This window comes from Vitis riparia, chromosome 7 (genome assembly GCF_004353265.1).
Source record: "Vitis riparia cultivar Riparia Gloire de Montpellier isolate 1030 chromosome 7, EGFV_Vit.rip_1.0, whole genome shotgun sequence".
NCBI lineage: Eukaryota > Viridiplantae > Streptophyta > Magnoliopsida > Vitales > Vitaceae > Vitis > Vitis riparia.
Window position 1 is genome coordinate 16,898,959 of NC_048437.1, and position 13,179 is coordinate 16,912,137.

At 34.3% G+C, this 13,179-nt stretch overlaps 1 long non-coding RNA gene and 1 pseudogene across 1 annotated transcript; one reads left to right on the forward strand and one right to left on the reverse strand.

The window, feature by feature from the left end:
* Positions 1–3,617: 3,617 nt before the first annotated feature.
* On the forward strand, positions 3,618–6,106 carry LOC117918098 (annotated as a pseudogene).
* A 1,225-nt stretch (positions 6,107–7,331) lies between these two features.
* On the reverse strand, positions 7,332–8,083 carry LOC117918500. Its single transcript, XR_004651870.1, has 3 exons — positions 7,993–8,083; positions 7,767–7,859; positions 7,332–7,370 (listed from the first exon to the last, which is right to left on the reverse strand). It is a non-coding gene; the product is annotated as an uncharacterized LOC117918500 (long non-coding RNA).
* Positions 8,084–13,179: the final 5,096 nt, after the last annotated feature.

Consider the following 13,179-nt stretch of genomic DNA (forward strand, 5'->3'; position numbering starts at 1 on the left):
TTGAAACTACACACAATAATTTTTTTTTTTCTATTTTCTATTTCTTTTCCAAAGTCTTTTTTCTTTTTGGAACTTGGTGCACGATTTTAACTTAGTGCATGTCAAAAAAATAAGAATGAGGAATAAAGAACACAAAAGGAACAAGATAGGATGATAACAGGAAACAAAAGATAAAGGGATAGAAAACTAATTTTAGAACCTGTGCTTTGATACCAAATGATGCGAACCTCAATTGACATGCTTTGAGACCCAACAAACAGTATTGGAATAATTGCCAAAGAAATCTAAAATATAGATTTTTGATAGAATCCTGACCCAACGTTTATAAGTGAAACGCGAACCAAAAGTATAAGTAACAGACCTTGACCCAATGATTACAATGGAATCACGAACCGAAGGTATAAAGTTTGAACGCCACAAGGAAGAATCCCTGATAAGTTCACAGTTCTTGAAGAACCAAAATAAGAGCAAAGCCTCACATTTTCTATTTTTTTATTCAATAAAATTATTTTCTATTACAATGAGTGCATGCTATTTATATGTCATGAAAAAAAAAACTTACTAAATATTAAAACCCTAAATAAAAGTTGATTTGGTTTGAAATTAGCAGATCCAAAATAAGAAAATATCTAAAAAAAATTCTAAATAATAAAAACCTAATATTAAGGTAGATTTGGCCTGAAATTAGAAGCTCTAGAATAGGAAAAATGTCTATTAACTTATATGGAGTTGGAAAGTCAATCAGTTATTAATCCACGCCATAAATGATGCCCAATCAAGCTAGATTAGCCCTCAATAGCTTGGATTAAATTTATTACACCTTCATCTTCCTTTGGGCCAAGCTTGGAATGTCCTGTGTTATAATCAACCCAAATCTCTTAAATTAACCCATTAAGTGCTTCTTTGATCTTCTTGGATCTTGCTTTAGTAATAGGCCCAACTGGAACATGCAATGGATCCTTGAATGCTTGTTGATTCTCATCAGGTTACTTATCAGGAAGGTACGGTAAAGAGACTCCCATTTAGGTCTCATTTTCATGCAGGTTATTTTACCAGGTGTCACAATCATGGAAGGCCATGTGTCGATTCCCAATTGATCTTTATGGAATCATAATAATGGTTAGAGGGTGCAATAAGGAGGAGACACTTGTGAGGGAAATCAAGAAGAGTGTGTTTTCGGTTATAAACAATAGGTTTTGTTGCTTGATAAGGGGAGGTGATTTTGTTGCTAGTTTTAGGGAGATATTTTTTGGAGAGGTTAACTTGGAGAGTAAGCCAGAGGGGTAGACAGAGGAGTGTATTCAATTTTGGGAGAGGTGAGAGATTTTGAGTGTGTTCTTTAGCTTGGAGGGCAAGACAATAAGGAGAAAGGAAGAAATACACAGAAAAAACATCTGGAAAGAAGGTGACACAGGTACTTGTTTCTATAAGCTGTCGGTTCTTTCATGTTCATGCCATTTTATTGTGTTTTCTGGGTATCATGAGATTCTACGTTGATGTCTGAATGTGTTTATTGAGGACTCTCATATGTTTTTATGGAATCTGAGCTTGCTTGCACTCATCTTATGCTTGATCTTTAACTTATTTTATGTCATTTTTTTTAGATTTCATATGAGATATTGGCATTCACATCTTGATTTCGTTTTAAAACTCATTTGAAATCTGCTTTGGCCCAGTCCTACATCTGAGCTCATTGATTGATACATGAAATGAGGTTTGTGTGGGTTCATTTGGTTCCCATGATTTGTGCTCTGTTTGTTGTTTTCCTCTGTTCTTGGTGCTTGGCTGTAGACCACATCCGATTTCCCATCTCTGCCTGAAGAGGTAAGGCACTATAAGAAATATGTATTCTCAGTCTGTGAGTATGAAGGGCTACAACATGTTTGTTAAGTTATGGGATGCCTAGTTCATCTTATGGGAGGCTGTTCTCGACCAACAGCATGCGCTTTAGGCACTCCCCTTCCAGCCTTCATTGGTTTTTTTCAAGTCCTATCTGGTCTGGAAAGCAAGACCACTGCACATTTAAACAGGGAAAAGATTTATATGTCAAAGACAAGCCCGCCTTACTTTCTGGAAGCGTATTTGATTCAGTTCCAGAAAGGCTTCACATTTGGAATATCATCATCAAATAATAGCAACATCAGCATCAACAGATTAACCTACCACCCCCACCTTTCTCTCAACCCAACTCCCAGAGAAGTAGGCCAGAATAGAAAGAAACTGCAACTGGGAGCATCCTCTATAGTTGTTCTCTAACAATGGAATTTTTACAACAGGATTTAGCATTCTTGAAGTAATATGCAGGTTATTGACAGTTGTAATAAATCTTGCCATTTGAGACCAATATTCTTCATTTGTGGGTGTTGTGGTGTGCGCCGCTATGATCACAGGTTATGAAACGAGACGAATAGTAATGCCTTAGAAAATTTCCAATGATTGCTTCAGAAGAAAAGGAAACCCAGTTCAGTAGCATCAACCAACATCTTGCTTGTGTTGGTTTGGTTGTTCTGAAATTAGAGAATGAGTTGCATGATCACGTACCCAATAATAAATATAGGAGGAGCTACCAGGTTTCATTCCCAGATGGGCAATGCGTCGAGGGGATAGGAATGGTCCAATTCCTAAAGTTGATTGGTGATAAATTGCCCAAAAAAGAGTTGCCTCTAAGCGGGTATATCCCACAGTGTATTTGCCTGCTATTTCATCGTCACCAATCCAAGTTGCTGGAGTGCTTGCAAATTCATTTGCTATAGGCATCATGCAGCGATGATTCCCTATGTATTAAAGTGATCTATGGAATTGGAAGCCAGAAATGCTACCAAGTCCGTTCTATAGAGCGTCAGAGGCTGCCCCTTGTAGCTGCCGGAGCAATGCATGCAAGCCGTCTGTGCCCGAACCTTGAATCGTGACTTCCCCTGGCTTCATTCGCCTCGACAACGACCAAAAATTTGAGTAGTTCTGGATGTTATGTACAACATGTGTTGAATTCTTGTGGACATGTCCCTTTATGTGCTGAATGTAGTCAAAGGTGTGGTGCTTGCCCAGTTTGCAGAATGCCCACACCCAAGTATATGGCCAACCAAGCTCCCTCCAATGCCTCTGTTAACATCCCAAATTCACCCACCCACGCGCATGGGAACCATGCAAACATGACCATCTTCCTTATACCCATTTCTTACTAACCCCCACTACCCAGTCCACTAATTCCATGCCTACATTCTCCTACGTTGTTCATATCCTTTCTTTCACATCTATCAAGCCTGTTTCTCTCATCACCCTTTGCAATCCATATTGACGCTGATGCCGACACCCTTCATGCCCATTATATCCAACACCACTCACATCTCACATCTTTGTTATATGTCATACCCATGCCTTCACTACCCACCTCATCCTTCATAACCCTCACGCATATACCCATTTTCCAATACCCATTAAACCTATTTGACTCACCCATCCATCACACCCAATGCCACAGTTGGCCCCATCACCAAACCCACTTCTCTTATCACATTCCATTACCCATTCTACCATTCCTTCCTCGCCCATTTGTTTTCTATCTTCTCACGTATATAAAGCTTTATGTGCATAGTCATCCCCACCTTTCTATCCCTCACATGCTTCATGCCCATACATCAAACCCATCACTACACTCTCACTTTGAACCTCATTCACATGCTCAACCACTTGCCACCCCACTCACTCTTGCGGACGCACTTGAAGCCTTTTATATCTCTATTAAGCTTGGGGTGGAAGGCATTGGAGAGATACTGAAAAGATCAATTTCTGTTGCCTTGACTAGATGCCCAAACAGTGAATGACTAAATGTGTTTTTGGAGAAGATTACAGATAAATTTGATTCAATTATAAGTTCATTCCCTCATTTAAACAAAGAGTCCATCCATATGATACAGATAACCGAATCTTAGCAGTTTTTGGATATTATTGAAAGTAGAGTTTTTGGTCACAGTGTTGACATGAAAGCAAAGCTCACAGGGACCACTTTACATTCTTTTCTTCATTTGGATAGAATTACCGCCACAATGGATACACCTGGTTGGGTGATTCAGTAATTGCATAAATTAGTGAGGAAATGAATGCCAGTATGCGGTTAATTATAATAAACCTATAGTGGCAAATTGCTCTTACTGGTGTTCATGACTCTTCAATTTCTTCAAAACTCCTTTTATCCATCTCACTTATATGTGGGCTTCTAAAATCAAGACACAACATCATCAGGCAGGGCTTCCTATTTATTATGGAAAGACTTCTCATGCGATGCAAGTTTTTGTTAGATGAGAACGAATAGCAAAACTCAATCAGTAGTGAAGTTGGATAAATACATGAAGATAGCTGTCTTGAGAAAGCAAATATGGTGGTAGATACTATGTGCAGTGCATTGTCCTTGGTGGCTTAGAAAGAAACAAATTGCATCAATATTCTAAAAATGGGTGACATTCTCTTTTCACAATTGTGCTTGAAAGTCCTTCTTGCAACAACTACTCCCATCTCAGATAATAAACACCATGGTCTAATTTTTGGAAGCTCAAGGGAGAATGAAAAGGTTGATGCTAGTGCGCATATCTCTCAAGAAGTGAATTGCCGCTGGGATGAGTTCACGGATGGATTTGATAGCAGATTTGGCTACAATATTAGTACTTCTCCGATTTGTGAGATTGTGTCTATAGCATCATTGCCTTTGCGAGGACAGGATGTGGTTCCAATGCAATTAGTAGCACGTGTACCCACTCCTTTATTTTATTGGCTGTTACTTCAACTTGCTAGTGCAACTACTGATGATATTGCTTTGGGTGTTGCTGTTGGAAGCGAAGGAAGAGGAAACCTACCTGGTGCCACATCAGAGACATTCGGGCCAGCCTTCATTTACTCTTAATAGCTTTCTTTTTTAAAAGAATGAAGACAGAAGAACTTGAGAAATATCAATGAATGCTTCAGAATCTTATTTTTAGAGCTCACCAGTAGTACAATGAAAAACTGTTGGAGAATCCATACCTTCAGGGATGCTGCAAGTGGTTTTACTGTATACTCAACACCTTCCTGCCCATAGTCCCAAAATGTCAGAAGTGGTCAAGAAGTTGGAAGACTATAGGTTCAGAAGATGACTCAGCTTTTCAAATTGGGCTCATTGCATTGAGAAGAGAAGTAAGGGGAGGATTACTCCTCCAACATGGGCCCACCAGTGTATTATTCCTTTTTGCATGGCCACCTTTGGGCCACGTGCATCTCCTAATTCATAATCTTTGTTTTTTTCAAAATAATTTTCCAAACCCTCTTCTTTAAATAATTTTCTGGATTTTAATTTTTTTTTTAATCCCAACTCCACATTTTTTTATCCCTAGAGTTTTCAAGATCACCCAAGAGTCCAATTTTTAATAAAATTTTGTTGTCATTTTTCTTCCTGACATGCAATTTTCATAACATCCATGATTTTTGAAATGTTTTCAAAATAAGCGTGAATTTATTTTTGTAATTCCAAGTGATGGAATTTATAGAATTGATTCATGCAAAAATAAATTGGACTTTGGTGGAGACCCAACATCAGAGAAACTTTATTTAAAAATAAATTTGATTGAATTGTGATATCTGATGATTTCTCACTCTGTTTAGTGACATGTGAGTCATATTTTATGTTCATTAATTATGCACTAACTCCATTTCTTAATAGCGCATTATAGCTCATTGCTAAGGTATGCACCTGTTTTCACTCTAGCCATTCTTATCTGTGTTTTGATCTCCATATTGTGCATGATCACTACAAGGAAAATGTCAAAAGATGACGCTTTTTAAGTGTCAAGACTGATATAAGATGACTCTTTTTAAAAGCGTCATATATTAGACTATCATCTTTTTAAATCGCATACGTTGACACTTTTTAGAAGCGTCATCTTCTTTGCACGTCAACCATGACGCTCATAGTAAGTGTCATTATTTGAAACATTGACGCTTTATAAGTGTCATCATATGTTAATAATTTCATTCATGTCAATATTGACACTCAATGAAGCGTCATTGTATAGGTAGAAGCAACATTGACACTCAATATAAGTGTCATCTTATAACTTTTTATTTGTAGGAGCAACGTTGACACTTAATAAAGCGTCATTGTATAAGTAGAAGCAACATTGACACTCAATATAAGTGTCATCTTATAGCTTTTTTATTTGTAGGAGCAACATTGACACTCATAATAAGTGTCAGCGTATAGCATTTTATACCTTGACACTAAAAAAAAATGTCATGTTTTTTTAACATCAACCTTAACGCTTTTGAGAAGTGTCATCTTCTGTTTATTCAAGTAAAGCATGACGCTTTAAAAAAGTGTCATCTTATCTCATATAAAATTTTAATAGCCCAGAAATTAAAATGTCCTAATTATGCCCTGTTTTATAATTTTCTATCAACAATTAAATTAATAATGAAAACTTAATTTAAGAATCTCCATTGACAAAAAGTATCAAATATGGTCTTCCTTTTTCACTATTACAATTTATCCATAAACATCATACATAATCAACAACTAAAACCAACACTTTTACAACTTCTTCTTCAACTTTGAATTGTTCATAACCTTCACTACATCTAGTTTTACATCATTTTTCTTCCAAGTGCAAAAGAATGGTTGTAACTCACTTTCTAGATGAGCAATCTGCAAAATAATTGAGAGGGTTACATATTTATTAGTATTAACAAATAGTTAAGAAGCAACTTTGTAAATGAAATGTGTATATGCCAATTTTTAAATTTCCAAAATATCTTTCTTCCATTGCAATAAATTTCAAAATATCAAAAGAACTCAACAAACTCCAATAATTTTATTACACCAAATTTCTAAATATTTTAGAACTCTTATTCTATTTTTTTTTAAAAAAACAGAAAAAAAAAAATGGTTTTTATCTCATTCACTATTTTGGTATGATTTTTATCTTATTTATGAAACTTCAACCATTAACATCTTCTCATTCTTCTTATAGGTTGTAGAAGACATTAGATGTTTTGCATGAGAAGGAACTAAGGAATGAAAAAAAAAACAAAAAAAACTAGAAGTCCGAAAAATTATAAAATTGTAAATTAACATATTTATGTAAAATTATAAAATTGTGTTAAAATATCTATGTTCTTCTTATTGTATTAGTATATCAACATTTAATAATATGAGGATATCTATTATCTAAATATGGAACTTGCATGAAATGATCTCTAAACATGGAATTGATTCATAAAACTTACAATAACCACAACATGTTACCTCAAAATTCTTTTGATGATATATTTTGAGTTGTTTGTGGGTGTCCTTCATCAAGAGCAGTAGTGACGTTGTTAATAGAATGGCCTATGCCTTTTTGTACAACCTGAAGAATATATAATAAACAATTTAACAACCAATTAGTAAGAGGTGCTATTTCCTTCCATAGGCTTATTTGTAAGAAGTCTTAAACTAACTTCCTATTTTTTATGTAAAAGAAAATGGAAGTACAAGATATTATAGACTTTAAGCCCATTAGTATAGTAGGAGACCTTTATAAATTTAGATTAAAGAAGATTATAAATCTAGTAATCTTAAAGACCAAAAATGATTTTGTAGAGAATAGACAAATTCCTAATTCATGCACATGTAATGAAACTAAAGGCTCTACGAAAATGAGCTTGGACATGCAGGAATTTTTGTAGCTATGCTATTGTAGGATTTCTCCAAATCTAACTGATAATAATTTGTAGAGGAAATATACAAAAGTTGTTACACCTACCATGTCTACTTGGCTTCACCTCTCAATATGCCAACTATACATCAATCATAATAGAGCAACCCCCAAAATGATCCATATTGAAAACACTGCCAACTAGGAGTACAGAGATATACATTAACAAATTATCATTGTGAATAAATCCATTATAAAATTAACATTAACAAAATATTGACTACATCTTTAAAAGAATATGAAGTTGTATTAGACTATAAGTTATAAGAGGTACCTTCAAACATGAGTAATGATTAACTGAGTCACTAACATAACCCAATCTGATCGAACTTCATTAATTTCCATTTCACTATATGATTTCTTCCTCCAAAACTGAATTGGAGTGACATATACCATTCACTAAGTTCAATTGACCAAAAAAAAAAATGCTATAGTAAAATGACCAACCATATGAATTGAATTGAGTGCAAACCTTTGATGTTAGTTGGTTTGGATTAGCAATGATTTCCTTCATATATCTCATCATGCAATACCCACATTCCACACTACCTGGTTGTCTTGGGCACTATGGGAAAAGTATCAACAATTGCAATAAACACTAGAATGATATTCTTACTTCTTTAGCATCTTATTGATGATCATATTAATAACCATCCATTTTCTAATTTTGTCATAAATTAAGTGGTGAAGCAATATATTTTAATATAAACAAATAAGTACTTACAACCACTTTCACCCAAGTTGGCTCCCTCTTTGATGTTTTCTGTTTTTCCGGTGGGTTGATTCTCATGCCCTACAAAAAGAATTAAAAAGATGTTATTTAGACACTATCAATTGTATTAAAATAGGAGAAAATATATACTTCATGTTAACTATGTCCTTAAGATCATCACATGGTTGACAGGCCATTGGATCAAGGTAATATGCAATCATTTTCTTCATCTCCAATGCCACTAACACCCAATGGAAACTAAAGAAGAGAAATGAAAATTGTAATATAGTATCCACAAATTCAACATGCTTTGTATTCTTTAGTCGATCTGCAATAACCCTTGACCTGTTTTCCTTGCTTCCCTCTCCCATTCCAGCTTTTGAGACCAATGCTGGATTGACAAAAACATATCGTTCAGCCTGCTTTGCATCAATCAACTTTCTATGCAAATGCTTGATTATAACCCATATGACAAGTTATCAACAACCATTATAGGTCATTAGAAAATAACCTTCTATCTCATAATCTTGTGAAAAGTCATTCAAAAATTATAAAATCCCTTACCTGTTGTAGTATAAAATACAATTGGATGACACTTCTTTTGATGATATTATCATTTCCATATCTTCTTTCATCATGAAGGTCTTGAAACTCTCACCAAAAACATCATCTGGGAAGTTTATAGGGTGTGTTCTTGATGTACTCAGCATGAGGCCAACCAATGTCTCAAAAATTTTCATATCTTGTGGTTTTTCACCCTTGGATTTGACTTTAATTTCATTTACTTTTTGTTTCTTTGCTTTCTTAGATGCCTGTACAATTAAGAACCATGGTACAAATCAAATTAACTAGTTTATATATATATATAAAGTCACTATAAAGTTTGGTAATTAAATTTACTTACTAAGATGGGAGTATAGATGATGACCAAATCAATTGGCCACAAAACTTGGTAACCAATTGTAGCCCCAACAGTAGTAGTTTGTCCAGGAATAGGAATGGGAAGGGGTGCACTTGAATCATAAGGAGCATCAACAACTACTAAATAGTTGGGACCACATTCAAGTATAATTGTTCCACCTGCCACTATATTTTCCTTGGTGCCTATGGCCAGCTCACATTTTCTAACCTACAAAACTCAATTCACAATAATCACTTCAATATTAGTGGGTTTATACAAAACTAACATAAATGCATTATCATCATCAATCACCTTATAGCTCCTATTACAATGATAAATGCAATTTCATTTACATTCAATTGCAACAAACTTGCATGATAACATTTCAGTCCATTGCATATAACTCAACCCATAATTTAGACATATCCTATTATATGTTGCCACATCAAAGAAGACCATATATGTTGCCACCAACATTTGAAGTCAATTTAAACAACAAAATTAAATTAAATTATTTCTCGTATTAGAGGAAACTTTGTCATCAAATTAGCTTAACTGAATAAATACCTAATTCTGTGGTTCTATTGCTTCTTGTGGGGTCACATCTTCAACTTTACGGATTGGCTTATCCACTGCTTCTGGTAAGAGAAGTTGTTTTTGCTTCATGTTTGAACTGCTAACATCAGATTGGGGAGTAACAGCTTCTACTTGAGACAGTTTTGCTAGCACTTCTGCCTGAAATATTCTTTGTTCTTCTTTAGATGCTGCTATGAAATCCTTGACAGCACGATCTGCAACACTATTGAAATATTGGCGAGGTGTGTAGTGCTTTCCTTTGGCCCTAACTCGACCACTATACTCAGGAGTACCCAATGCTTCCACAAGTATATCATTACTTCCACTAACACTTCTACCATTCTCTTGAGACTCTTTCAATAGCTTGTCCTTAAAAAATATTAATTATAAAGTTAAATTGCAAATTTGTTATTGTAAATAACTTATTATAAATATATGTAATTAAAATTGAAAAATATTCACTTACTATTTTCTCAATTACTGGTATGGCCACTTCATCAAAGGTGTCGTCCTTTTTTTCCCTTACTTTCTTCCACAATATGCTTCGATCAATAGCTTCAGTTGATCCACTTGCAACCATATTTCAAAATAGGACAATGTATAATATAATTATCATATAACCCTATTATGTATTATGCATAAAATATATAAAAAACAATTAATAGGCTTACACTTACCATCTCTTCCTCAAGACCGACATATCCTTTCCTACTTAGATGGTGATTATAAATGTTTCTCTTTCTTCTTTCTTTTTGAATTTCTTGATATTCCTATAAATTAAAATTTTATAATTAATGAATGTGAATAAGAGGTATGTAAAGAGTCTTAATTATACCTTAAAGTTGTCAGACAATCTATCTTTGACAAATATTGTCCAATCTTCATCCTCAATAAAAGTATATTGAATTGGTGGTCTTTTGAGGAGTTCCGGTTGGTCTTCGAAAGGAAGAATGTACTTCACTATTAGCAAGTTCTTAAAGGACCGAAAGCATTTTCCCATTGTTAACATACAATTCCTCCTGCTTTTATGATTTAATGAAAAAGCAATCTGCACATTAATACCAAACTTTAGTAATTTCAAGAGGTTAAGAATGATAGACATTTTGCATCAAAGTGATTTAAATAAGAAATGGTTACATCAATGCAGTCCCATAACTTATCCTTCAACTATTTAGGTACAACATGCCAAGTTTTATATCTTATTGGCACCATAGTGCGTGCTAACACGCCTAAGTAGCTTGTTAGATGAATTGCTGATTCTCCTATGAAAATGCCATCAAGATTGTACTTAACCGGCAACTTAACCCCCTTGCTTCTGTTTTTTATAATCATATGCTTCTGTGTTATCCCTCTGTGCTTCCTTTTTATGGGTTTTTCTCCTTCCTTTGTCTCCATTCTTGTAACAAAAAAAATAAAAAATGATAAAGATTAGTTAAAATTATATTGCATATAACCTAGTCAAAGAATAATTGTAAAACATAACTTTTCAAAGAAACAAATCCATAATCATTGCACAATGAAATGCAATAGATCATGAATTCAATAGATCTTTTTAGAATTGTTCATCATATAACAAGGATAACACTTTATTTAAACTTCTTTTTGTCCCACTTTGTTTAACATTTCATTTATTTTAAGCAACCCAAGGGCCTTTGTACAAGAAAGCTAAATTTGTAGTAGGAATTTCCTATAAGAATCAACATGGAAGGAGCATGTGGTTTCAACAAGTTCATCAAGTCCATAAGAACTTATGAAAGCTTTTGGACTATCGGTTTGTGTTACATTAAGTTTGGAAAACACAACATGCATATTGATAATAAAAAATTTCATAATTTTTTTACTCACAAACATAACTAATTTAGTATCTTCCATGCACAATTTAGGGAAAAGGTTTTAGCAAATATGTTATTGGGAGATGTTAAAGAATGGTCAATATTTTGTGCAAAAAAATAAAGAAAGGATAAAAATTACCTATTTTGTGGCTGTTGCAACCCATTCCATGGCCTTTATTTATACATTAGCATTAAAATACAGCTACATAGAGGATTTGTTCTCAATCCAAATCCCTTCACAATCGCCTCGCATACATGTTGCATTTGAGTCATCCATTACATCAAACGCTTCAATTTGAGGCAATGCCCCTATAAAGGGATGGTGTTCAATTGAATTGTCAACAAAGTCTTCACCTCCTTCCATATCCAAGAAATCTTTTTGAGGAGTTGACAAAACAACCGACCATCTTGGATCAAGTTGGTCTTGCACATAAAATACTTACTTAGCTTGGGATGCCAAAATGAAAGGATCTGATTTATGAGCAATTTTGCTAAAGTCAACTAATGTAAAGCCAAGATCATCAACTTTTATGCCATTTTTATTATCAACCCAATCACACTTGAAAACCGGTATCCTAAACATGGTATAATCAAGGCCTAGATCTCGGTAATAATGCCATAGAAACAAAGCTCACCAAACACTGGATTTTGATCCTTTGCACTTGCGATTTGCATTGTTGAAGCTACAATACTAACTCCACTATTTTGGGTAGCTCATAAGTCATCTTGTTCCTTGGTATGGTATCGACACCCATTAATGACATATCCATGATATTTAGAGACATAATGGCTAGAACCATGAGCTATCCACTTAAGGGTTTCAGATATAGGTTCATTATTACCAATTGCAGCTTCAATCTGTAATTATAAATAATAGTTATTATGTATGTTAAACATTAGTAAAAAGAATACTTCACATTTTAACACCATTCCAATACCTTTTTTCTCAACCAATAAGTAAAAGTCCGCAGGTGTTCATCCTGGAGCCACTTTTGTCTTTTTGATTGACGAGGATTTTTCAATTTCAACCATTCCATATGCTCTCTATGTAATTATTTATAAGAAATTCAAAGTTAATGTCTTAAAGTTATTTTAAGTATCAGACACAAATATTAAGTGTTAGTGGTTCTTACTCAATATAAGGTTGAATAATAGTTGTATTCTCTAAAACATAATGATGTGGATGTAACCACAAATTGGAATCAATTGTCACAACTTGACCTCCAGGTATTGGTGCTCCAACTTTTTGGTCAATGTTTGCACTAATAGGAATCCCAATCGCATCTACATTTGATAAATACTCTGTACAAAATTCAATAGCTTCCTCTGTAATATAGCATTCAGCGATACAACCTTCGGGCTGATTACGGTTTCATACATACCCTTTCAAAACTTTCATGAATCTTTCAAATGGGTACATCCACCTTAGGTAAACTGGTC